Raw genomic sequence first — 26,784 nt, 5'->3', positions numbered from 1 at the left:
TTCCCATATTCAAAAATGTCAAAAAACGCCTTCGTTTTATCCAATCATCACTCGTTTTGCAAAACGTCACCAGCTGCTTAGCCAATCAGATGTGTTATGGTTATGGTTAGGTTAGTTGTGCTTTCCCAGTGACGTCAATGCGAACATTTGCTAGAGCGGATAGACTAACTCGTCAGAAGTTCTCTCGTCACGGTGCAGAGCACAGCATCGATCATAATGCCGAAATAATTGTTGCTGTTTTTTGATGTCTCCTCGCCATGTACTTCAGCCTACTAGCTTTCATAGTCATTAGTCATGCCTTCGCCCTTTTTACAGCGTTGATATAACGTTACTTCGCCAATGAACGTTCAGGTGCGGATGCTATATTTAGTTCGTTAAGTTTCTATACGCAGGAGGCAAACTTATCCAGCTTTTTGTACAAATTGCTTGCGGTTGTAATGTTTAGGCACAAGTGTTAGTTTTTGTAGTGTAGGCCTAACTGAATATCTGAGAATGAACATTCATGACGAATTAAATATTTAGACAACTATTATTCCATGTCTAACACTGGATTTTGGTCCTGCAACGTTAAAATTAAGATTGTTTATGACTTCTAAACATCAAATGGATGTATGATCACGACATAGGCGAAGCACAATTTGACAGATTTTTTTTTTGATTTGTTTTGGAAATGCTCTCAGAGCGCCCCAAATTGAAAGTGTTTTTCAAAAATTTCTGGGGGAGGCCCCCCAGACCCCCCGCTGGAAGTGTTGCCTTCGGCAACACACCTTCGGGCTTCGCCCGACGGTTACGCCCTTCGTGCCTACTACCTTGCTGCAGCATATTTCCAAGTTGCTTTCCCAACGGTTTAAGCCACCGAACGTCACTGTTTAATTGTGCACCGGAAGTAAAAAAAAAAATAATAATTGATTATTTGTTAAAGTGATTATAGTAGTCTTGAACTGGGCACAAGAAACTACGCGTGCAAAAGACGTCAAAATTGAAGTTGATTTAATGGCTAGCTTGTTGTTGCATTGTTTCGGCAAGTTGGACATAACGTGGTGTTAGCTCTTTCTTTATTCCTCCCCGCATTAAAGAATCAATATCAAGTATCGAGTTTCGTTTGTTTGACTTGATCTCAACAAGACTGGAAAATCCTTCTTCACACAAATAAGTGGTAGGCATCTGCACCAAACATCAATTGCTTTTTGTGCGAGATTTTTGTGTTCGAGAAATTCAAGAAGAGAAACCCAACATTCTGTGTAATCCACTTCTTGGAATGAGTAATTTTGATTTAAATCAGCCCGGAGTTCCAATAATTCCTCAGTTGGTTTTTTATTAAATGGTTGGATATGAGTTTGCTTTCATACATTGGTCGTTATCTTAAGGAAAATACCTAATCAAGTTGTCTGCAAGTAATTTTATGACCAACAATAAGGGCAGATAAGTTATCTTCAGTAGAAACGTCCTCAAACTGTATACCCTTCTCCAGCTGTATACCCTAGTTTTGATCTGGTATGCACTTCGGTATACAGTATACCCGGTTGAATAGCACTGGACTAGAATACAGATGACAAAATAAGTGCTGCAAGGGTAAGTCACTACTTCGCATGTGTCAACAAGCAGTCGGAACAGCACACATAAAAACTCCTGTGCTGGAGACAACATATGAGTTTTTTTAGCACACACAAACGATCGAACTACCAATGACAGATAGCTCGGAGATACCAAGGTATGCATTGTTAATATAAACAACTAAAATACTACCCACCCAACTGTACAGTCAACAAAGTCTTTTAAAGAATATAAAGTATCTCACCAAAACCTGGTGCTTCGTCAGCCAATCAACGACGTCTTTAGTTAGCTGAAGTGGAAAATAACTAGCAATAATTAATTACTCCAGAGTCATGTCCTACTATATCGACTTATAGTACGGCAAACATTCAAATAGTTTAAACAATAATCAAATAGTAAAATAAATAAGAATCTTCGTACCAGTATGCTGTCATTGCATTGCTTTTACAAAACCATAGTCTTGTACAATTAAGCAATGCAATAAATGTTTATTTTTGACTGCTCCGACAGATGACAACCAATATAAGTTGACTTCCTTTAAAACAATCATTTCAGAGAAACAGTTGATTTACTCCTAGCGACCTACACCTTTGAAGCTGACATGTGACAAGCTGACACATATGATCGGGTCTGCTACTATTCGGCGAGTCCGATTCGGCTAGTCCGATTCGGCGAGTTCCCTATTCGGCGAGAGCCTTTTTCGGCGAGTGCCCTATTCGGCGAGTTTTTGAAATTTGTGAAAGGAAATTATCGGATACCGTAGCGTAATTACAATTGCCGTTTTTACATCGTTTTAACGTCGCTGAACGTTGAAATCGTGCAGAAAGGAATAAAAATTAAATGTTTAAACTATTAAATTACAATTCGTCATGTCAGTTCAGTTGTTTATATTTCTGACCATCATATGAAAAACAATACACGTCAACATAGCAAAGGCGTGCCGTAGAAAAATGTAGAAGCGACAAAACACGAACGTTGAAACGTGCTTGTGACCGAAGTAAGTTATTGAGTTGAAAGAAACATACGCGCCGACTTCCGGGGGGCGGCGCCCCCCGTAAATTTATGGTTGAAGGGCAACAAAAATGGTGATGACAAGTGGTGTTTCAAAGATAAAACACTTCGTGAAAGAGATTTAGATAATTTAAACGGTCTTAAAGAATGCCGAAAGCAAGAAAAGCCTACGTTGCTCTTGCCCGCAAAACAGCAGCTGATCGCATGGCTTTCTCATACGGTATGGAAGTTTCAAAGTAGATGGTAGAGTAACTTGCACTGCTGGAATAGTCACGTAACTATTCACTGCAATATTAAGTAAACCAGCTAAATTAGACGCGCTATTTTCAACGAGGCCTTCCCGCTGTGAGACAATTATGATTCAACAGAACGCATTGTTTTCTTCGCAATGTGTGAGAATTAAATCGAAAACCGATAAAAGAAAAGGTGTTTAATCGTCTTGGTCGCAGATATTGCCTGCATTAACGACGTCTCTTACCGCTATTATCACCTAGCTAACCTGACATCATTGTTTTATGCGGCCGCTAAGGTTTGACATCGACTTCAACGATCATGGAATGTTACGTTATAATAAGAACGATTATATCCTACACGCAAAAATAAAAAAATGATCTCTTTCTGTTTTGTCTCGTGGGCTTTGCATATTGCTCAACAAGTGCATAAAGTTTAGAATTGACAAGAACTCATTGAATTTGAAAATTAAGTTTGAATCACTGCAAATAAACGTATTCAAAAGTTTTACTTAGGCCGACGCGATTTCACACTTACGTAATCTACGTCGACAATGATTTTTAGTGCGTTCATTTTGAAAATTGCCGAGCTGGAGACAACAGCTTGTCCCGTGTTAGTTGAACTTGTCTTTTTGAGGTGAAAATCACTTGCGAACATCTCGACCTTTACTCGAGTATAGCCTACTGTATTCAATAAAAGACTATAAAGACTTTCGATAAAAAACAGAAGAGAAAACACTTCGCAGTTGTTAACGCTTTGAAAGTAATTAGCGAAACGAGGTTAATAAAACTGATAGCGGGTTTTCACTCTGCTTGAGATCATGATTTTTTGCGTTTTATTTCGATAACTTCACTGTCTTGATCGTTGTTATTCACTCGCACGAAAAGGAAATGAATCGGCTTGTTTTCCAACAGTTCCAATTATGAGCTAACAATATCAAAATTTTTACGACTAGGCGTACTGCATGCGTAAAACTATTCCTTTCAAGCAGCGCTTCTAATAAATTCAGTTTGGGACCTATTTGTTAATATAAACAAGACACTAAGCTTAATCAAAGACTATTTTAATTGAGTAAAATAGCGTTATGGTTATGACGTCATCACCTTTCTCGCCCCCCAAGGTTTTTTGAAAAGTCGGCGCCTATGGAAAGAAATTTGGCACGGTCGCAACACCTTCAGAAAAATTTAAGATATGAAGGGAAAATAAAATAAAGAAAATGTTACAAAAAAAAATAAAATAAATTTTGTTTATGTCTATAAGTTAGTACTTTTGAATAGTTAAAATGATTAGTTTGGATCAACAAATGTGTGGCCTACAGCTTGGATTGAAAGGAAATTATCGGGTACCGTAGCCTAGTTATCCCGACCAGCAAAAATTTGTTCCAAGAACACAGTTCATTTTTACATTGTAGTAACAGAATGAAAAGGCTAACCAAATGTGTGGCCTATCGTGTTAACGTCGCTAAACGTTGAAATCGAGTAGAAAAGGGAGCTTTTGCTGACTAGGATACGTTGAAACTGAGAAACATTCACAGAAGCCCTACGATTTGTTCCAAGAACCCAGTTAGCCTAACAGTTCATTTTTACATTGTAGTAACAGAATGAAAAGGCTAACCAAATGTGTGGCCTATCGTGTTAACGTCGCTAAACGTTGAAATCGAGTAGAAAAGGGAGCTTTTGCTGACTAGGATACGTTGAAGCTGAGAAACATTCACAGAAGCCTTTCGATTTGTTCCAAGAACCCAGTTAGCCTAACAGTTCATTTTTACATTGTAGTAACAGAATGAAAAGGCTAACCAAATGTGTGGCCTATCGTGTTAACGTCGCTAAACGTTGAAATCGAGTAGAAAAGGGAGCTTTTGCTGACTAGGATACGTTGAAGCTGAGAAACATTCACAGAAGCCTTTCGAATTGTTCCAAGAACCCATTTAGCATAACATTTCATTTGTACATTGATTCAACGTCTGAATACATTATCTTAAAAATGCAACGTATCGTAGGGCTTCTGTGAATGTTTTTCAGTTTCAACGTATCCTAGTCAGCAAAGTTTTCTTGTCTACACGATTTCAACGTTTAGCGACGTTAAAACGATAGGCCACACATTTGGTTAGCCTTTTTATTCTGTTACTACAATGTAAAAATGAACTGTTAGGCTAACTGGGTTCTTGGAACAAATTTTTGCTGGTTGGGATAACTAGGCTACGGTACCCGATAATTTCCTTTCAATCTAAGCTGTAGGTCACACATTTGTTGATCCAAACTAATCATTTTAACTATTCAAAAGTACTAACTTATAGACATAAACATGATTTTTTTTGTAACATTGTCTTTGTTTTATTTTCCCTTCATATCTTAAATTTTTCTGAAGGTGTTGCGACCGTGCCAAATTTCTTTCAACTCAATAACTTACTTCGGTCACAAGCACGTTTTAACTTCGCGTTTTGTCGCTTCTACATTTTTCTCGACCTTTGCTATGTTGACGTGTATTGTTTTTGATATGATGGTCAGAAATAAAACTAACTGAACTGATATGACGAATTTTAATTTAATAGTTCAAACATTTTATTTTTATTCCTTTCTGCACGATTTCAACGTTTAGCGACGTTAAAACGATGTAAAAACGGCAATTGTAATTAGGCCACGGTACCCGATAATTTCCTTTTAAAAATTTCAAAAACTCGCCGAATAGGGCACTCGCCGAAAAAGGCTCTCGCCGAATAGGGAACTCGCCGAATCGGACTAGTCGAATCGGACTCGCCGAATCGGACTCGCCGAAACGGGCCATTCCGACACATGTCAGCTTCAAATTCAACTGAAGGCTTAACTGCTACGTTTGGTGTAACTCAGAATTTATGCTAATGTTCAACTAGATTTTTCGATACAGAAATATGATGGTATTGGTACTAACACGTTAGGAGACAGACTTAGTAATGCCACTTTTGCAGTATGGTTTTAAAATTCAAGGCATAAGTTTCATTTGGTCAACAATTGTTTGCAATGCATATGTAAGTAGTTAAGTACGTTGCTTTGAACGCAACGTACCCTATCATTTATGTATCAATACAGATTACAGACATAGATTACCATAATGAGCCTTTGTTGCACACTCCTCTCCTGACAGCAACTTCTGCGCTATGACATTTCAATGAAAAGCAAGCCTGGGAAAAAATAATTAAAAATCATGACTCCAATAAAACACTATAATTTATGCTGTAATGCAACAATAACAGTATAATTACGATTAGAGATGTACTGACACCAAATCACTTTTGAGGCGGAAGCTGATATTTTTATAACATAAAATCCACTTTTCTATCGCGTTGGATGACGATTGTTCAACAATCCTTGTTTTTTCACTTGGAAGAAACTGTATTCTATTAATACTCAACAGGGGTCAAAATTAGTTTGAACCAGGGCTTTGGAGCAGGCAAAAATGTTACCAGCTCCAGCGCTCTCTTTTATCATAGATTAGCTCCAGCTTCGTAGCTCATTGATACCACTGCTCCACCTCCATTAAGTCACAAAAACTGAGGTTTAAGGATGAATGCCAGTCCAATACTATCGGTTGCAGCTATGAACATGACTGCTCGGTAGGCACTTTAACGTAGTACATTGTCCGAATTCCATAATGAAGTATATGACATCACTGGTATTTCAGTCCCAATTTTCCTTACTCCATTGATTGCGGTCTATAAGATTCTTCTTGCACTCAGTTCAGTTGCAGAAGAAAAAATAGTATGAGCAGAAGGTGGGCATCGAACCCACGCAATCGAAATTACTACTCCTTTGCCCCTAACCCATTCGGCCACGCAGGTTGTGGGGATGCATTCAGTTAAATTTCTTTGTATTAAAATTTTTAGATAAAGACGACCAGATAATCACGTGTTTAGTCACATGACTGAAGTCAGCTGATTTGCGTGTACGTCACGCATGATTGCGTTATGGAATTCGGACAGTGTACTGCGTTAAAGTGCCTACCTGACTGCTCTGCTGTCATATCTCCAGCAACGTGGTTAGTTAGAAAAGGTGGCACCAAAGAGGCAACAATTCTTAATTTTGTGAAGGGATGCTGTGAAATTATGTAAATTCAGCCAATAGTAGTAGGCTAGTAGCATAGCATCTTATGAAATACATCGGAGCCGGAGCTATTTTGCAAACAACCTGCTCCATTTCAATTTTACGTAGAGCTCCGGCTCCAAAGCCCTGGTTTGAACTGCCTTTAAAAATGACTGCACTGTATAATTTTAGCCTCCAAGTAGGCCTACGAATTGACTTGCAGTGACTTTGAATATACACCTCACATGTCATGTGAAGTAGCACTGTGCCAAGTGCATCACTGACAGCATGAAACACACACACTATCAAAGTTGCACTTTCACTGTGCTCTTCCTTAATGCTAGCAATCAGAATTAAAAGTTTCACTATAACAAAGGATATAATGAACTAGCACGTTAATCACACACTTTATCATGACATCAGATGGACATATCATCAATTTGCTCAGAATTACGTCCCTTGTCCATAATATTACCATCATCATCTGCCAAGTTTGCAAGTGTAAGCAAACTTCCCAAAAAAACCCTGTATGTAATATGGTGGTTCAAACAAAGTGAAATTTCAAAGTATCACTCTTTCAAAAGTGTCCATTTACTACAAAAACACCTTGTGGAAAACATTTTTGAAAAACATTAATGTTTAGGGGTAGCTCAAGGCTTTCCAAATTTGAGGGTATTTGACAAAATGGGTCAAACTATAATAGGCTGTATTTTATAAACTCTTAAAGCAAACATACATCTGTTTGGATTCATTTTCATCAGGTTGGAGAGTACTATTGGTAAAGTCAAACAAAGCTTAATATGTACTTATGGAATATTGCGATTTTAAAAACTTTGTGTATTTTTTCAAAATAAGCAGAGCTTGAAATACCTGGCGGACAATAGGGTGCATCAGCTGCCCCATATTTTTGAAAAATACTAACATCGCATTTCTTCTATTGCCTAAACTGTTAGACTGGGTGAGAAAATCAGTGTGTGAAAATGCTATTAAGTTTCGTGAACATTTAGGTATGCCACATGACCCTAATGTTATTGAACAGTAACTCTTGTGCAATTTAACCTCTTTTAACTCAAAAAGTCACGTTCTAGTTAACAACTCTGAATTTAGTGCCACTATAGTATGCGTGTACGGAACAATATTTTACACTAATTGATATTTAGAACATCATAATGATTGGGTTCCATCTTGTATAGCAGGGTAGGATGCAAAATCATGCAATGCACAAACATTCGCGGTCTTGGGTAGCTAAATTAGGCTCTGTATAATCTGGTGTTCCAGTATGCTTAGTTTAAGAATATATATGATCTTGGCCATCCAATGTGCCTTTAAAGCACCCGGCCTCGTTTATTTGGATCAAGGTAACCCAAGCACAAATGAATAAATTCTTTATACATAGTTATCACGTTTAAACTTCTCCTGCGCTGTGCATAACCTGAGAACATCTTCTTTAAGCTGTAATACTAATACTTTCGTTTCTTCATCAAAATTAGATAGGTTCAATCTAGCTAGTTTTTCAGCCGAGCAATGTGGAATCATTCCCCAGTTTTTGCGTAGTCTTACAAACTGCTGCAGGCTGATGCATGCTGCCAATACATGTCCAGACTTACTTGAAGTGGTATCAAACACTAAATTTACAACGCACTTCGAACAGTTCCATTGTTTAATCAAATCAGCTGAAACTTTTGCAACTATTTCACCCATTTTACGGTCTGTTTGAGGTTCATAACTAGGGATGCTCAGAATTTTCATTTCCTTTGTAGTGCCAGCTGCTATAACTACTCGCTCCTCTTTCTCATTTATATACAGTAAGTTAGTTTGCATTGCAGCTTCGAATCCCAATGGAGTTTTGGTGGATTCCATTTTTCTTTCACAGAACTTGCTATTTTTTTCCCACCTTTCGTCTGGTGAGATCCGCTGAAGAATATGATGTCACTACCTTTGATGTGTCACCTCCAATTTCTTCTATAAAAACTTCAAATGCAACCTGCTGAGCTGGGATCATTTTCATGTGTGTCGCAAGAGGTACTAGCTTTTGGGACTGTAAAATATAATGAGGTATAAATGTCTGTGTACCTGCTACCTTTGTGGCTTCGGCTAGCCTTTGCTTGATCGGACGAGGTACATGTATTTTAACTTTCACTATCGTCTAAGACTGCTGTGCTGGTGTTAGCACTCATATCAGAAAGTGCTTTTTCATGACGTCGAGTCTCAGCCTCCTTGCGTGCTTGGCAGCGCTGAACCAAATAAGCTTGTTTCTTATCACACGACCCAAAAGTGGCTACTCTATCAGTTTGCATGGATTTTAGGAACTTTATGTCATCTTCATTTTTTATCAGTTTTTCAACATCTGTAGGCCACAGTCGAAAACTCTTTGACAAACTCAAATTACTGGCTCCTAATTTCTTTATCACTAATGGAGTTTGTCTTCAGTTAGCTGGAATGTCACGAAGTTTCTTATTGCAGTCAAAAAGTTTAATGATTTTGTTACAGGCATAAAGTTCGGTGACCATTGAAATGTTGGCTTTATATTAAAATGGAATGATTTTTGATAGAACAATTTTAGAAGCCTGAAATTTAGTTCGATTGGTTTTGGCTCCATCTTCAATGTGATACAGCAGCAACGTAATACTTGCATAGACGATGGCAGTTTGCTCCCTGTAATTTCTGCAGCATTAACAGACAGTCCTTTACCTACACAAAAATGTTTGAACATTGTCGAGTTTTTAGTGTTTGGGTGGGTGATTTCACACCTGTTCCACTTGTCTTCAACAGATGTTGAAAGGATGTTGAAACTGGTATCTACCATACCTAAACCTATCCTATTTTGCACTAGCCTATATAATATAACAACGAAAATCAGCGATATTACCTTAGTACAGTTTATCTGAGCACCTAGCAATTTAATTGCACACAGTTACTGGATCAGCGTTGCCAGATAAAAATTTGATGTTCTGCCAAACAGTGTCCAAAAATCTTCCAAAATCATCTTTAATCTGCCAAACCAATTATGCTTAGTTTACTCCCAAAATAAACTGAAATGAAACCCACAAAAATGAACTAATATGCTTTCCATTCTTAGATTTCATAATTACTTTGTTAAAAGCAAATGATAACAACCAAAACATAATCACCATTTACTTCACAAACAACAAGATAGAACCACAATTTTGTCACAAATTCAATGAAATTCAACTAATCTTATGAGTTTTGTGAATCTGCCAAACTTAAAAATTCTGCCAACTCAAAATTTCGCATCAAAACAGTTAAAAAATTTGCAAAATTTCTCAAATTTTGCAATAAATCTGCTAAGTGGCAACCCTGTATGGCCTGTACTGGATCAATCTTTATGTTCTGTGTGGCATACCTAAACGTTGGAAAAATTAAATAATATTTTACCACACATTCTAATTCATATAGCCTAACAATTTAAACAATAGAAGAAATAAAAATTGCATGGTCGGGGCTCCTGATGCACCCTAGCGGACAAGTCTGACTCAAACTGTACAAATGTCCGCTAAAGGTAGTGTTCCACTTCGACATTTACGTCTGCCAGTTATCACCCTTTATGTTTTCTGATACGTATAATTTATGTGTTCAAAGCAGATGTTATGATCAATGCTTCAAAGAAATGGGGTGTTGATGAAAGTGTTCAAGCATTGTGTTTTGACACAAGGGCAAACACAAGTAGACGTGGGAAAGCATATGTTCTAATTGAACAAGAACTTGGTACTGATCTTCTGCTTCTTGCTTGTCGTCACATCTGCATGGGATCCTCTTCTGGACCAGAGGTCTAACTTTAAAAGAATTCCAGGCTCATTGGGAATTTCTAGATCTAGAAAACTTTGAAGATGCATCCACGTATGGATATGTCAGTGAATCCCTTTCTGACGTCAAGGATGATATCCTGAGTTTCATTGAGAGTCAGCTAGCCAAAAGCCACGCAAGAGATGATTACCTCGAAATGTTGATATTGCCTGATCTTTCTTGGTGGAGTACCTGCCAACGAAGTTTAGTTCATGGCCCCAGGCTCGTTTGATGTCGAAAGTCATCTATAACAGGGCTTCCCAAACTTTTTTGCTCGCAACCCCCTCTTTAATCTCCTAAAATGTTTTGCAGGCCCCTTACGATTAAAACCACTAACAGTGTGAAATATAAGTTACATTTGTGATGTTTATTGAAAAGTTTAAATCTAACGAAAACCAAAAACAACTTACCGTTCTCAGTTCAGTTCGTTTTTATTTCTGACCATAACAACAAAGCCTATGGGCATTGGGTAACCTACTGTAAACAAAACCAAAAAGCAAACACATTTATTCAGTGTGATGAGTGTGACTGCTTTCTGCCACAAAGCAAGTCCAGCCGTGGCTCAGTGTTTGTTAACGCAGGTTTCAATTTTGTTTAGGTTGGAACGGTAGGCGAAGTGAGAACATATTAGATAAATCTTTTTGAAATTTTGGTTTCAAGGTGTTCAATTTTTGATGAACGCATCAATTTTAGATTTCAATTGTTATTTTTATTGCAACTTAAGGCTCATTTATAGCTATTTTTTACACTGTTTGTTGCGCAATACTTTGAAGCAGCTAAAATTTGCTTCACCAAACTGGGTTATTATTTATGCCATGCTGATGAAAACAAGCCTGTACGAGTGTACGTATGCATTTTAAGTCAGCAAATCAACTAAGCCAACAGAGGTATGACATAAATGCATAAAAACGTGAAATTTTCAGAGGCCTCGAGAAACCTCTAATAATGTTAATATTTTTCAAAATATTTTCACACAGGGTGTTTTGGGGGGTAAGACCTGAAAAATTGTAAAAAAAAATTGTAACCCCGAATAAGGACCATCCTAGTGTATGTTTTATAATTAAATGTTATTTATACGTTCATATATATGCTGCTTTGTGGCTTACTGATTTCAAGACATCACTCCATCACCATCGAGCAAACAATTCAACAGACATCGGACAAATGTACCTGCCAATAAAAGAGATTGTGTTAAATGGACACATAAAGCAAACACACTGATGAAATACAAACAGATTGATGCAACAAAGAAATGGCTAAACTTAGCAATGGTGATTTTACTTTCAGATAGTGCCGTGAGCATCATACTTAAATGAAAGCACTTTGTTGTATTTTGAGTTGCTACCATGACGATTTCTCATAAACTGCAGTTTTATTAAGAGGTTATGGTTGCCATGATCTGTGTCCGTCAGCATTATCATGTTGTTAATGAGCATCTTAAGAACTTAAGGAAGTGAATGGGCATGTGACAGTACAAAATCTAGCTGAAAAGTGCTTGTATTTAACAAGAAATTTACCAGATTGGTTTTGTTATGCATGTGGATACTACATCAGCAGTAAGCACTAACCAACCACATATAAAATAGTAAAAGGAACAAAGACCTCTTAAACATTATCCAGAGCAGTGGTTCTTAACTTGCGGTCCGTAAAAGTTTTTCAAATTCACAGCATGATTGATAAATGATAAAATTTAAAAAGTGGTTGTACTTTATTGATGTGTTGCAGTAATTCTCAAACCGTGTCGAACTGAATTCATTTGAAATTTCAAAAGAGTTTGCTTTCCTAACTAAAAAAATATATATGCTTTGCCTTTTTGCTTAGCATTGAGCACTTTTTGTAGTATTAATAGTTTTCATTGTTTTATATAAATGAATTAATTTTTTTAGTAAAGGCTATGTTCAACTTAATTTTTTGGAGACAGCAGATTGTTGATCAATGCTTATTGCTTAACTTAGAAATGTTAGTCAGTAGTCTATCACCACTTACAGTTTTAACATGACCAGGCCTCAAAATTCACGGCGGACATGTCTGCCGTCACCGCATGTGATGTCCGCGGGAAGTACCATTTAGATCGGTCATATTTGTCGGCTGAGAAATAACACAGGAACTAGCGATAGAAATCGTCATTGCATAACATGAACAATTGTTGCGAGAATACAACTTCCCGCGCATCTAGAAAATGTGAATACTGTATCCCTTAGCTTCCATTCAAGAAGGAAAACTTTTAATTTTTACTTTGCTTCACCGATTGATGCAAACTGATTGATTGATGCAGCAAAACAAAGGCAAATTCTTCGTTAAGAATCGATGGGAGTACGGGTACTTCAACCCTAATCACGCGCAACTTAGTTCAAGTTTTACATCACAATGTGTGGCTTGATTTCCCAGTAATATTGATAAGGCAAGGTTGGTTACAAAATTAGATTATGCGAGTAGGCTATTACAGCAAGATGCAGCAAAATTTGTTAAGTTTTGATATTCCCCGGGAAAATTCACTTTGCTCACTCACATTACATTAAGCTAGCCCCTTTTTGGGTAATTTTGGAAATTGATTAGGCGTGGGTGTTAAATTTTTGTTTTGACCCAAAAAAATGAGATTCCCAATTTTTTTTGGATTTGAACCATGTCTAGACCCTGCCTCCATCTCCGTCTCGCCAGTTGACGAATTTTAAAACAGCCGTAACTTTTACAATATTCATGTTAATAATGTCATGTAAGTACTCATTTTCATTGGTTTTTCATGGAGAACAAGAATCTAAAGGTTTTTGATACATATGGCATGATTTACAAAAACTTGATTTTTTGTAATTATTTGAAAAATTACTGTTATTACGCTTATTAGCCTCATTTTGCATAGCAATGTCTGAAGCAACTGCCTTTGTGTTTACTGTATTTATTCTCTTGATTTCAGCATTTAATAGTAAGGTTTGTCAAATTTTTAATATAGATGAGAGAAAAAGAAGAAAAATTGCAAAAGATCCGCTTGATATTGGTACGTACCAACCCATGAGTCAGTCAATGCTTCCGCTTAAGCTAGATGTAGGACAAACTGTGCTCTACAATAAAGTTTATGACTGCATTTGTAAAATCTACACAGCTGCATCCATTCCAGTAACAAAAAGACCAGAATAATAGCCGAAATACAAGAACTAGAAAAAATGAGGAAGGAAGTTAATAAAAGAATCCCAAACGAATTCTTGACTTCACAGATCATCTAAGTTTGATTTTCTCTGTTCTTAAAAGTACAACTGATGTACCAATACCAGAGAGAGAATTTTACAATGAGTGCACTGACAGGAAAATGATGATTGATGAATTCCTTATATACTGCTAAATATCAGCATAAACTCAGAAATCAACTCCAGCTGATCAGTCTTCAACCGGAACCATCAATGTTGGAATGCCATGAAGAGAGCAGCTCTTGTCAAGGAAGCGGATCTGAAAAGAGCAGTGCAAGTAGCTCCGAACTATGGGAAGAAGAAACTTGTCACAAACACCAGTACACACCAATGTGTGTATAAGTCAAACTATGACTTTGTAAATAAACAGTTAAGAACTTCGCATTATATTTGTCAGTTTTTACTGCTTCAAAAACCTCTTGAGACGGTTACAAAAACATTATTGAATAAGACCCTTCTGATGATCCGTTTGAGGTGAAACAGGCTGTTAAGAACTCAGATAGTAATAACTATATTTGATTTAAGTTTCCAAAGATATATTTTATTCAAATTACAGAATAAAATTTTTACACAATTATGTTAATGTTAAATTTTTGTACTAAAAATGTTGTGAAAACTTAAAATATGCAAGAATGTCATGGCTAGCTCTAATGCAAACGTATAACTGTCTACAACATACACTAGCCACATTATTATATTCCTTTTGAATGACCATAGAAATAACATCAAATATTTCTTGGCAAAGTGAGAAGGAAACATTGCTTTATAAATTAAAATCTTGTGTTTTAAATAATTAAAATTAAAGAAACTAGCCGTCAAATTGGCCAAATGAGGAGGTATCACCAGCGGTCATTTAAGCACTGCTTAGCGGCCATGGCCACGATGGCTGTTTTAAAGGTTGCAAAATAATCATTTTGGCATTGTTGCAAGTTCAATTGTATTCATTTGTGCTATCATTATTTGTATTTTGGCCTTCATGCACTTAGATTTGGCCGCCGAGAAGCTCTTGTTAGGCCACCAATAGATTTTGGGTTGCTGTTCTGGCTTACTTTGCTGACATTTCTGAACAACTGAATAAACTTAATTCATCGCTGCAAGGAAAGCAGACAAATTTTATCAACTTCAGTGATAAAGTGGATGCTTTTACTAGGGTGCAACCTAGTTCGTACCCTGAAAAAATCGAGAGAAAAAATTAAAAAGCCTTAGTCACTGATTGTAGTGTAATAGCACAAAGTCGAAGATTCCACAAACAACTCGAGGGTTAGTGGAAACTGCGATCAGCGAGAGTTAGAGAGCATGGCCGTCTTTAAATTTAGCAAACCTCGCAAACCACAAAGTTGCCAGATGGTATTTTTTTTTAATTTTTTACCCTTTCGAATATGTTATTTGTTTAGTGTTGATGTTGCAGATGTTCTATTCTTATCTACATAAAAAGATATCAAAATCTCTGCTTTATTGGATATGGTTAGTTTTGATATAAATACATTTAAAGCAATGCGTTTGCGATCAACATTTGTGAGATATTGAAAGGTAATAATAAGGCAGTGGCTATTTGACCGGCGCCGGTCTTTGAATCTGAAACACTATTTGACCGGTCATGACGTCACTATATAGGCACTTCTTTCTTTTTCACTTTCAAAGCAAAAGACGAGAAGAGTTGTAAATTCGACAATTATGTAATGTAAAAATGTAATGCGTCGTTCGGCAAACACGGTCACCATCCTCTTATGACAAACAAAAAATTACCCAAAGAAATTCTCAAATTCCAGAAAATTAAAAACTCTAATTTTATTACTCATAGTTCGTTGTCGTCGTGTTAGCGTCTGGGGCCAAGGGTCTATCCTTTTACCACCCCAGATTCACGATGTTCCCGGACTACACTGGAAGGCTACTAGAGAGCAGCCAGTCTTTGGTTTCATCATTCATGATGTGCAGACCTTCCACTCTGTTAGGTGGCTTGAAGATGGAGCAGTCATTGATGATGTGGTCTGCGGTATGTTCCTCGGCACCACATTTACAGGAGGAAGAGGCCATTCCCCATTGGTGCATGGTTGGGCAGAAAAGCCTGACGCCCGTACAGAGACCGTTGTGGCGCACCCATGCCTGTCTTGGTAGTGTTGGACCGATGGGCCGTGTGTCGGGGATGAACGAATAGAGTTATTTATAGTTGAAAAGACATAAAAAATTGGGCTTCAGGTTTCTGAAATTAAAAATTGACCACAAAAATGCAGCAGCCTAACGATTGAGTCACTTCGGGTTAAAATTTAGTTAAAAATTTGAAAAAAAAATGCTTCCGCGTAGTACCAAACTCATTCCCTCTGGAACACCAACCCAAGACGTATCCTACATGCCACCCAATCAGTAGAACATAATTGTCGAATTTACAACTTATATAGGCACTTTTCTCGTCTTTTGCTTTGAAAGAGAAAAAGAAAGTGCCTATATAGTGACGACTTAGGGATGGGCAAAATAGAAGAATAAACTATTCTAGAATTATTCTAGAATAATTTTTCGAATTTAGAATTTCGAATACCTATTCTAGAATAAGTTTTTTTAATTTCAGAAAATGTCAAAAAGCTTTGTTTTTATCGTGGTTTTATTGAAGACGCATAATTGAAAAGTGGCAACGAAACGAAAAACAACAGTAACTGCCTAGGAGAGCAAGTCTTTGTTGCGATGCAGGAGTGGCTGAATAGTAAATACTTCCTGGCAAGATCAAACCACAGCAGGAACTTTTCTTTATTTTTGTTCCACCATTCACTTGCAGTCTTGCATCGCTGTTTGGCACTTTTGCCTTAAGGTACGATCGGATTTCCTTGGCAGCTGAAAGCTGTTCATTGTCGTCGTTACTAGATGCTAAAGTATTTGTCGCTTCAACACAGGAGCTATCATCCATTTCATTGCTGCATTGTTGTGGAACTTCCGACACTAGGTGTAGCGGTAGCCTCATTCAGAGTTGAATTGCGCTCCATGCTTCGTACGATAAAAATAAATGCAAATCCACAGCACAAGGGTCTTCCGACGTCCACAAACCGCACTGGTAGAGAGCTGGCTAGCCGTTTTCGCTAGAGCGAAAAGCTATCGCTGAGCCGAATGTAATTGATCAGCGAAAAATCGATAAAAAATTTTGGTAGTCGGAAAAGGGGATTTATTAATTTCGGTTTGGAAAATTCGATTCGAAATGTCATTTCAATTCGAATAATTAGATATTCGGATTGCAACTATTCGAAATTCTATGTTGCCCATCCCTAAGTGACGTCATGAAAAAATTTCAAATAGAAGTTACGCTGTGGTACATATGTGTACCATTGGTCCTTCAGGGTAATGTGTTTAGTATCATTCTTGGTATGGTTCTACACAACGGCAGCTGGTGCTGTTTGTGAGCAGTGGGGCTTCAATGAATAGTTGGGGGGGGGGGGGGCAAAGCCTGTCGCTAAGTTCGCCGTAGGCAAACGACTTTGCGGAAGGTCTGGGGGTCTTTCCAGAAAAATTTGAGAAATCACATTAAATTTGGTGCGTTCTGAGCATGTTTTTACCTTAAACTTTGAAAAAATGCATTCAAACTTTTTTGAAAATATGATATTCCTAAGCTGTATTTTAAAAAACCTAATAGTATTGCTTTGGAGACAAACTTTACTAGTATTAAGCTTAGTCTTGACTAGCCTAGCCGTTGCATGCAAGGTTCAAGTGATTTTGAGATGCGCTCGACTGGACTAGCACTTCCTATTACCTGTTGAATACCCTAACTCTACAACTAACACTTCCACATTCATGGCTCATCGCTACTCTGCAAAATAAAAACTAGCTTCAAAAAGTCTGTAAAGTTATTCGGTTAGGTGGGGCTGTTTTCAGAGGCTCACACAGCGACGACGACGAAAATCATAATTGCTTGTACAGTAGGCCTATTGACATAATTCGCGCCAAATTATAGAAGTTTTTTAACCGGAAGTAATGCTATCAGTTAAATTTACCTTTGCATGTAGATCTAAAATACATTCATAAAATATTACGTGTTATTTATATTAACATTTCACAACAGTCTTAATTTTTATGTTTTTTCCACATCACTATATCCCTCCATTAGACTAATAGAATTTACCCTTCAGGACTTTTGGTACATATGTGTACCACAAAAGTTCAGCATTGTCTAGCAACATGTTTTTTAATTTTTTTATGGTTTTTACTGATGGGATAAGTCAGATTAATCACTAAACTTTGATGTACAGTCGTGGCCAAAAGTTTAAGACCAAACCGCAAATTTCGAGAAAATTCGTTCTTCGACATATTTCTTGTCGTTTTTTTTACTTATTTCTTGTTAAACTGTATACAAGACAAAGTAATAAGCATTTTTATTGTATTTTGCATCAAAATCTCAAATTTTTAATATTTGGTGTGTCCTCCTTTCGCTTTGATGGCGGCCTTGATTCCTCTGGGCATAATTTTGATTAAATTTTTGCAAAGTTCTTCAGGAATTTCGTGCATCCAGACTAATTTGATTGCTTCAATTAGGGAAGGAATACTCGGGGTATGATTTTCAGCAACTTTATTTTTGAAAAAGGTCAAAAAGTTTTCGATGGGGTTAATATTGGGACCTTTTCCCGGACACATCAGAAGAGTAATTTTCTTAGCCCTAAAAAAACTCTGTTACTATCTCTAAACGATGGCATAGGGCTCCATATTGCATAAAAATCATGCACTCGTACACCGACATGTGCATTATTATGCAGTTGTAGCTTCTTCATTAATCTCAAGTATTTCTGGCCGTTCATCGTGGTTCCTGGTTTTAGAAAAAAGAGTTAGTCTGTACCTTTGGTCGAAATGGCTCCCCATATCATCACACCTGGTAGATCAGGGGTTCTTAACCGGGGGTAAATTTACCCCCTGGGGGGTAAATTTCACCTACAGAGGGGGTAAATTTACTGAATCATAAATTAAAGTAAACTTTATTTTTTTAGTTATTAAAAAACTGGTAGTGTTGCACTCGATTTTGATTCAAAATTTATGCTTAATGTAAGTTTTCGTCTTTTTCTTTTATCTCCACACAAGTAGACTACCAGTTTCATTTCAGCAGCTTATGTGTGCTACATTTTTGGAAAAAATGGATACTGGCAAACTGGAAAAAATTGATAATTTCTTTTAACAAAATAATATATCCTTGAATAATGTGGGTTCACTTTGCACAGACGGTGCCGCATCTATGCTCGGTGCTAAGTCTGGCTTCACAACTGTGGTGAAAGAACGCGCACCGAACATCATTTCTACTCACTGTGCCCTTCATCGACATGTACTGGCAAGTATATAAAACCCTCCAGAATATTTGAAAGCAGCAGTATTGAAGCATGTGGTTGAATGTGTGAATTTTATCAGGGCACATGCTCTTAATCATCGTCTTTTCAAAGTGGTTTGTAATCAGATGGGGTCAGAACACTCTGTTCTCCTTTATCACACCGCAGTTCGGTGGCTCTCTATAGGGGTCTTGTTTTGTCTCAAGTTTTCGAACTACAGTATATGGTGAAATCGAAGTTTTTCTCCGAGAACGCAAATCCCGTTGAGTAAGCACTTTGGCGACAACAAATTTCTTGGTGTATTGGCTTGCTTGACAGGCATTTTTTCAAGTTTGAACCAGCTCAATATGCAAATGCAAGGAAAAAGTGTTACCATTATAGATGTAGGCCTACATGATAAAATTCAGGGCTTTCAGACAAAATTAGATCTGTGGAGTAGAAGAGTTCAAAAAGGAATTTACACAAATTCTCCAACATTTGATGATTAAAAAGTCAAAAAGTCAGTAGAAGTCGCAACGAGATTTCTGACCTCGAAGTCGAAGTATGCCAGCACCTTCCCGCCTTAAAAAAGAACTTTAGTTTGACGGTTACTTCGAAGGTGAAAGTTTTAACAGTAGGCTACTGCTCTTTGGATAACTCATCCCTTCGAAGCCAAGTTAGAAAGTATTGCTGACGATGATCTTTGCAAAGATGAATTGATTGATCTTCAATGTTCAACAACGCTTTGTTCCAAATTCTTATCGTGCAATGGGGACTTTTCCAAGTTTTAGTGAGGATTAGTTAAAGAGTTTCTTACGCTGACTAATCGTGCATTTGAAGTTATTATACCTCTTCCAACTACTTATCTGTATGAAGCAGGGTTTTCTTCATTGTTAACTATTAAAACAAAACATCGATCTCGCTTTGTTCCCAAAGACGACATGCGAGTAGCTCTTTCAATGACTGTTCCAAGAATCTCCAAAAGTGTTCGTGAAAAGCAAGCACAAAAGTCATTCGAGTAGACATTATTTTTCACAGGACCCCTTTAAGATAAATCCAGACAAAAAAAGATGTTTTGCATTTCTTCGCATGGTTGACTAGACACGATGACATCACAAGGGGCCACCAAAACGGTGGAGGTAAATTTTACTTTTTTTATTCGGCAAGGGGTTAAACGAGACAAAAAAGGTTAAGAACCCCTGTGGTAGATGTTTCCTCGTTTGCCAGGTATACTTTTCATCAAATTGTGTTCCTGAGGGTCGACGGACATTTATTTTTCTTGCACCAAACTGTTGGACACTTGATTCGTCCAAAAATTAAACTTTAGACCATCGAGCAGAAGTCCAGACTTTGTGCTGCAACGCAAACAGGGGGCCCTTCTTCTTCATCACTGGTGTAAGCCTCGTTTTTCTAGCTGGTTTTCGTGACTTCAGACCAAATTTTACAATTAAACAGCGGCTAACAGTCCTCCTGCTGACTGGAATACCGGCTTCATTCAAATCAGCCCTGATTTCTTTAGCTGAACATGTTGGAGACTTCACCACTTCCCTTTTCATGGAGATGTCAGCTCTAGGAGTTGTTTTTCAAGGACAACAGCACTGCAATTTGCATCAGCATAAGTTCCTGGTTACTTAAATTTCACAATTGCCTGATGCACAGAAGTTTTACTAAATCCAAGCTGCTCAACAATTTGACATTCTGTGTAGCCTTCCCTGTGGAGAACAACAATTTGACATCGCTGAACCTCCAAAAGAGAGCACATTTTACCCATTTTAGACAGACAAATAATACAAAAAAGTAATCTCTACTGGCTAATGTTCAGTTGATATTTGGTAAATAATGACTGATTACATCAGATTTCGACCAAGAATAAAGATGATGCAAGTGAATCAATATCTGATGCAGAATTATGACGTAATGCAAAAACCGTCATAAATCAAGTCTGGTCTTAAACTTTTGGCTACGACTGTAGAATAAAAATTATATTTTATTTTTTACTTGTCTTGTTGAGCTTTCAAAGTTTACCGTTCAAACCCTGACCAATTCACCAAACAAAACCAGTTAAAGCAAAGCTAAAACAAAATACAATTTCCAATTTTTTTTATTTATAAATAGATTATCTATTTAAGAAACATTTAGAGACAAATACTTTTTGATAACTACAAGAAAGTGATTAGAAATCGTGGAAAAAGTTCATGGTACACATATGTACCAACGGTCCTCAAAGTGTTAATAGTTTGACCATTGCTCAGACCAATTCCGTATCAGTTTGGTTTGTGCATGGGCTACTGTATGACTTTTTTGTTAAATTTAGAGTATTTTTGGTTTTTCTACAGTGTTTATAAGTTATGATATTTGTAGTCTGTTACGCTCTTTCCTATTGAGCTTTAATGTCATCATCGGAGATGATTTTTTTTGTCTAATACAAGTTCTTTGAAGTTTGGGGTCCAATGGACCCCAACGGTAAAACTTGCTTTTTTTTTTTTTGGTAGACAGTCAGACATTCGGGAATCAGTACTCCATCCCTTAGTTAGACCATGGTTAGAGCTCGATCGATATATCGGTCAGCCGATATGTATCGGCCGATATCAGGTGTTGCCGATATATCGTATCGGCTATTTTTCGCCGATAAACATCGGCCAGCAAAAGCACACTCAAAACCATCCATGCATGCCTTTAGAAGAAACACAAGTTTCTCAAACGTGCTTACATAGCACAAACAATTGCTGTGAGAATAATTGCTGTGAGAATTGCTGTAAAATTTCCCGCCCATTCTAGTGCGAGCATCTAGAAAATGTTAATACTGTATCCCTTAGCTTCAATTCAAGCAGGAAAAATTTCGAGTTTTACGTTGCTTTAACGATTGATGACATTGAATCAGTGTAACAAAGGTGAATTTTTCGCTAAGAATCGTTGGGAGTGCGGGTGTACTTCTACACTAACCACGCACAGCTTATTTCAAGTCTTACGTCACAATGCCTGGCTTTGATCTCAGTGATATTGATAAGGCAAGATTCATTACAAAATGAGATCATACGAGTAGGCTATCGCAGCAAGATGCCGCAAAATTTGTCAAGTTTTGGTATTACAGTAAGAAAGAAAAGGTCCAGGGAAAATTAACTTTTGTTCACATGACACGCAAAAATAAACCCGAAGAAAAAATCCTAGTGAAACTTTGCACAGAAGAAAATAGTAGCGTCATTGTAGAAGTTGCAAAATAAAGAAAAAATCCTGGTGAAACTTTGCACAGAAGAAAATAGTAGCGTCATTGTAGAAGTTGCAAAAATAAACCCAAAGAAAAAAGCCTAGTGAAACTTTGCACAGAAGAAAATAGTAGCGTCATTATAGAAGTTTTCCGATTCGTGCCCAGAGCATTGTGACGCAAGAAGCCACACGACCTCTTTCGGTGGAAGTTATGCGGCGTAATTAAACAAGCAACCACCCGCGCCGAGTCCCGGGCGGGTGGGCCACGCCCGCCGGACATTTCAGGAATTAAAAAAAAAATTAATTCAATTTTAAGTCCAAAAATTTCTGTAACCATCTGCCACCTTCTAATACTAGCCTACTTACCTTATTCGCAAGGTTTTGTCGCCATATGATAGGCCCTACTAGACCTACTAATTAAGCGATTAGTTTTCGTCAATTATAGCCATGTTACATTCATGCAACGTTAAACAACGTTGATTCGTCGTTAAACGAGCAAAAGTGTCCAGCCGCGCCGTTTGTCTCCACTCTGCCACTCGTAAGCCCAGTGCTATAAATCAAGTAAATTGTGCAAACCTGTGAGGAACTTCCCAGAGAGCAAAATCCGTCATTTTTACATTGCTGTGACGTCTGCGGACATTGAACCAACGTAAAAATGACAGATTTTGCTGTCTGGGTTCATTCGCAGCAAAAGTCTGACCGCAATTTCCACTGCTGTTACATCGTTTTAACATCGCCAGATGTTAAATCGGTGTAAAAACTGTAGCATTGTTCTTCAAAGGAGTAATTTTCTCTCAAACGACGTCATCAATTAACTCTGCTGCTAAAATGCTCTATGTTGTCGTCTCAACCATCACAGTTGCGTCTGTTACGTCACTGATATTAAACTGTGCACTACTGAACAGTGCACACGTGTTGGTTTGGCCGGATGAAACCGTTGGTTGTCACTCATTAGTTGCAATTCAGCTCCTTCGTTAACTGTTCTATTGTAGATTCAATGTAAGCTCGGTTCAATAGCGCAGTTTATCGCTAGATATTTGCAATTTATAGTAGTAGGAACTAGGAAGCCTAGATCTTGGACCTTGGTGGCAGGAAAACAACAGTGGAGTTCTACATTATTATTGGTGATCACGACGTGACGTGACAGTATGTGTTCGCCCGCCCAGCTATTTTGAAAACTCGGCGCCTATGACAGCAACCAATGCATAAACTTTCTTGGACTGGTTTGTTGCTTAATAACCTTGTTGGTAACAAATTTTTCGTAATTGATATATATCGGCCGATATATATCGGTATCGGCCTAAAAATTTCATAAATATCGGTATCGGCCTGAAAAAGTGATATCGGTCGAGCTCTAACCATGGTTGGGTGAGTTCACTAATCAGTGGTTTTCTAAAAACCGGGCTGCAGACAATAAATAAAACTTATCTTTTGCAGGCGACCGTAGTTCCTGCCCTGGGCTACACTGTGTGACAAGCAACGAAGAAGTTCCTAATGACAAGTTTTTGTGTGTGTTTAGAAAGTAAGGGATATTTATTTGCAAAAATTGGTTTGTTTTTGGGATTGGTTTGAAGGTTTGAAGTTCTCGTTGTGTAGATAACATATAAACGTGAAAGTTGTTAGGTTAATAAAGCGGGCAACACTAAAAGGCGGAAATAAGCCGGGGGTGAAATGGCGTATTATCCGCAGAAGTAGCGATTAATGCCGATGTAGCAAACGCGGAAATACGATCTTGGCGTCCATGTTGTTTAACATAGCGATAACTTCATCATGAAAGAATAAAATGTTGCAACATGGAAAAAGGCGGAAATGCGATTTTTAATAACAACTCACCACCGAACCTACTTTTATGTTGAAATATCTAATGTTGGTATTCGTTATTTGTGCATGTGCAGTTTGTGTATTATTTTGTTGTTTTGGATATGGACAGCTTTGTCTGATGTAAATAAATATTATTATTATTGAAAGATATTGTATAGAAGCAATTGTGAGGTCATTAAATACTTTGACTGTTTTAATTTTACAGTTATTGGAGTAAATTTCAAAATTTAATGGAGTTTATTGAAATAGGAAAAAGGCGGAAATGCGATTTTTAGCCACAACTCAATACCGAACATTTTCTTATGTTGAAATATCATTGAAAGACATTATTTAGAAGCAATTGGGAGATCATTAAATACTATGACTGTTTTAATTCTAAAGTTATTTCGGCTTTATTTCCGTGTTTCCGCATTTTAGTGTTGCCCTAATAAAGCAAGACATACTCTTTTAATTTGTGTTGGTTTGGTATTTTTATTGTAAAAATTAAATTGCTGAGAATTGGTACAAAATAGTAAAGTTTAAGTTAGCGCTAGATAGCGGTGTTCAATTTTGATTATTTGAACATTCAAAATTCAATTTATTTTCGATTTTTGAATTTCGATTTCAAATATTACAACTATTCACCAAACTGCAAAATGTGATTTTATTGAAAGAAACAACATGAAAATTTGCTAGAAAACGCGAACAAAAGCCTCGAAAATTTGCGAAAAAAGAACACAAAATAACATCTACAGCTCCAGGCCCATGTTGGTGTTTATGAAGACAAGCTGATCGACATGGTCACGCGTCAGTCGGGATCTCAGCTTCCTGACGGTCAGGCCAGCTTTTGAAAATGATTGCTCCGCTGGAGCCGAGGTTGCTGGGATCCCAAATACTTCAAGTTCATTTTCACAGCGAGCGATTCACTGCCGCAACATTTCACTGCAGAGTGCAGAGGTTTCGACTCGAAAGCGACATCGAGTATGTTTGCAAGCAGATAAAGCTAAACGCACACTCCGTCGACGTAGCAAATTATGTTGTTTTTGGGTGCATTTAACATCTGATGACATTGAATCGACACAAAATGGTTGATTTTTGCTATGTTCCAGGCAGCAAAATCAGTCATTTTTACATTGATTCAACGTCTGCCGACATTAAATCAATGTAAAAATGACAGATTTTTGTAAAATGTCTGGTGTCTGGTGTAAAAATGTCTGGTGCCTAAAAAAAACTCTTTTAAAATTGGAAAAAAAAAATTTAGGGTTATTTAATGTAATCGGTAGTGAAACTACAATCAAAAAGCATTGCACAAAATGAGTGGGCCCCTAATCAATTTAACACAGCCTAGGTTGGATCAGATACAATTGAACTTTTTGTTCTGTGCTTGTGAATGCAAAAAAAACTTGGTCAAATTTGTAGCCTAATTACTTTTACAATTACACTTAGGTCTAAATACAACATCAAACCAAATGTTGCTATTTTAAACAAGAGATATACTAAAGTCTCAAAATGCACAACACGTGTTTTCACGTCAATGCTAACAAACATTTTTTAGCTTGCCTGTATCCACGAGTATCGACCATCATACTTGTCCATCGGCATGTGTGGTTTTCATTCAAATCTTCCTGCTTCACACAGCACAATTGCAAAACCGGCAAACATTTGTCGAAAGAAATATTGAGGGCTTTTAAACACTACCAACAAATCCATTCAGTTGGAAAAGATCGGACAACACCAATGATTGAAGGAAGGTAATTACGCTCATGTGCGCATGCGCAAAAGCATGCTTTATTCTCACACGAGGACGATGGTTCTTGTTTTATGGAAGGGGCATGACAAGTTCAATTTATAGTATAGCTTTGGTAATTTGGTAGCTTCAATTTATAGTATAGCTCGAGAACGAGGCACACAAAACAGACAACTTCCTCATTTATAACAACAAGGCCTGTTTCATGTTTCATGTCCTGTTTCCTCTTCTTTATTTTGCTCTTACCTGGTGAGTCTCAGCTCATGCTACTTAGGCCGATAACGACCACTTTGAATAAGGTTCTAGGGATATTGATAATTCTATTTGTTGTACTTTCTTTAAACTTAATTTAACTTTTTTTGACCATTTTGACTGCAACATGGCGAACATGGAAGAATTTAAAAAAATGATTAACAAAATGGAATCCAATCTAAAAGAGCAATTCAAGATAATGCTAAAACAGGAACTCTCAACGTATATGGATAAATTTGAAGAAAAAATTAGAGAAATTGTGACTGAACAAAAAAGCCAAAAAAGAGATATTGAAGATTTGAGAAAGAGCCAACAGTTTATTAGCTTGGAATTTGAAGAAATTAAAAAAGCAGCAAAAGCATCTGACGAGGAAAAAGAAGAAAAAAACAAAACTGTTGACAAAATAAAAAAGGAAACGAATGACCTTCTCGCTGTTCTTGAACAAAATAAAAAAACATTAGAAGATCTTGACCAATATGGACGGCGTGAAAACTTGGAATTCCATGGGGTGCCCAAAAAGCCGGACGAAAGCACAAATGAAGTTATTAAAAAACTGTTAAAATTGATTAATTTGAATATAAATGACTATCACATCTCCACATCTCATCGCTTGCCAACAAAGAATGTAGAACGACCACCACCCATAATTGTTAGATTTTCCAATAGAGACGTCAGAAACGAAA

The 26,784-nt window shown here is 37.3% G+C and overlaps 1 long non-coding RNA gene across 3 annotated transcripts in view; it reads right to left on the bottom strand.

Annotated features, from left to right (window-relative positions):
* LOC145784504 (uncharacterized) overlaps positions 1-25,834 on the bottom strand; it is a 31,697-nt gene extending 5,863 nt beyond the window's left edge. For all 3 annotated transcript variants that reach the window (XR_014291013.1, XR_014291014.1, XR_014291015.1), the window contains exons 1-4: positions 25,663-25,834; positions 11,762-11,825; positions 5,880-5,953; positions 1,799-1,843 (exon numbers count right to left, since the gene is read on the bottom strand). This is a non-coding gene — a long non-coding RNA (uncharacterized LOC145784504). The remainder of the gene's footprint in view (positions 1-1,798; positions 1,844-5,879; positions 5,954-11,761; positions 11,826-25,662) is intronic.
* Between the last annotated feature and the right edge of the window lie 950 nt (positions 25,835-26,784).

Source organism: Aplidium turbinatum, chromosome 15, assembly GCF_918807975.1.
Source record: "Aplidium turbinatum chromosome 15, kaAplTurb1.1, whole genome shotgun sequence".
Classification (NCBI taxonomy): Eukaryota; Metazoa; Chordata; class Ascidiacea; order Aplousobranchia; family Polyclinidae; genus Aplidium; species Aplidium turbinatum.
This window is presented reverse-complemented; position numbering and strand designations above follow the sequence as displayed.